Genomic DNA, 1,031 nt, shown 5'->3' on the forward strand with positions numbered 1-1,031 from the left:
CTGAGATGCTAGGTTTTGCTGCATACACCTGGGGCTTGTCCTCTTCCCTACTGATGTGTGATCTCTATTGAGAGCTGGTCTTCCTAAAGCCTCAGGCTCCCTAACATTGTGTGTGCAGAGGGATCTCTGGGGAGGGACACAAGATACTTTCACAGCAGCTCAGCACTTGAGACCCCTAGAGTCCTGATAGAAAGTTGCCCTGTTTGCATCAGGGCTGGAGTGGAAGTTGCTCCAGCAGCCAAACCCAGCTTATGAATTGTTCTGGCTGCCACAGGATCCCAGTTCAAAACTTGAAGCTGAACCTCCCGCATGGCCCCTCTGGCCAGCTGGGCCCCTAAGATGAGAACTGCACCCAGGCCAGCACCAGCTGCTCAGCCACCAGCATCGGCCACCCCACTGCAACTGGCATGGCTGTGGGCTCTGCTGTGGGTCACACACCAGGCCACACCATTACTGGGGGTGGAGGAAGTAATCCTGAGCCTGTGAGGCCTGACATCACTTACCAGGAGCCTCAGGGAACCCAGTTGGCACAGCAGCAGCAGCAGCCTTGGTTCTGTGAGATTGAACAGCTTTCGGAGTGTGCCCAGAACCAGGTGACTTCAAGCTCTGTGAGTGAGGGTTTCAGTGAGGTGCGGAAACAGTGTCCACCTGCAAACGGATGGGCCTAATCAAGAAGTTCAACCTGGAGAAATGGAAAAGTAGCTCTCGTAACCAAGTTAGTTTAATACAAAAATGTAATTAATAGTGAACGTGTAAAGTGCAGCCATCAGTTAAACCTCTCCTGTCATTCCTAGCTTCCCTGCTTCAGAATTGAAATGGAAGGGGCTGTTCCTACGCTGTAGAATTTGGAACTGGGAAAATGTTTGTGTGGCCTCCTTAAACTAGCTGTTATGATTTTATTCTTTGTCATTTAATTAGAATAAAGTGATTTTCTTCAAAAAACAAAAAAAACCCAAAAACAACTTGCTGATTGCTTCTGGAAACTCCAGGAAATCTGACCAGAAAGCTCTGGGGTCAGCCCCCGGGCCTTG

General features: G+C 49.8%; 1 pseudogene; it reads left to right on the forward strand.

Moving 5' to 3' along the window:
* The first annotated feature begins 303 nt into the window (after positions 1 to 303).
* On the forward strand, positions 304 to 682 carry LOC118145061 (coiled-coil-helix-coiled-coil-helix domain-containing protein 2 pseudogene; annotated as a pseudogene).
* Positions 683 to 1,031: the final 349 nt, after the last annotated feature.

Source organism: Callithrix jacchus, chromosome 8 (genome assembly GCF_049354715.1).
Source record: "Callithrix jacchus isolate 240 chromosome 8, calJac240_pri, whole genome shotgun sequence".
Classification (NCBI taxonomy): Eukaryota; Metazoa; Chordata; class Mammalia; order Primates; family Cebidae; genus Callithrix; species Callithrix jacchus.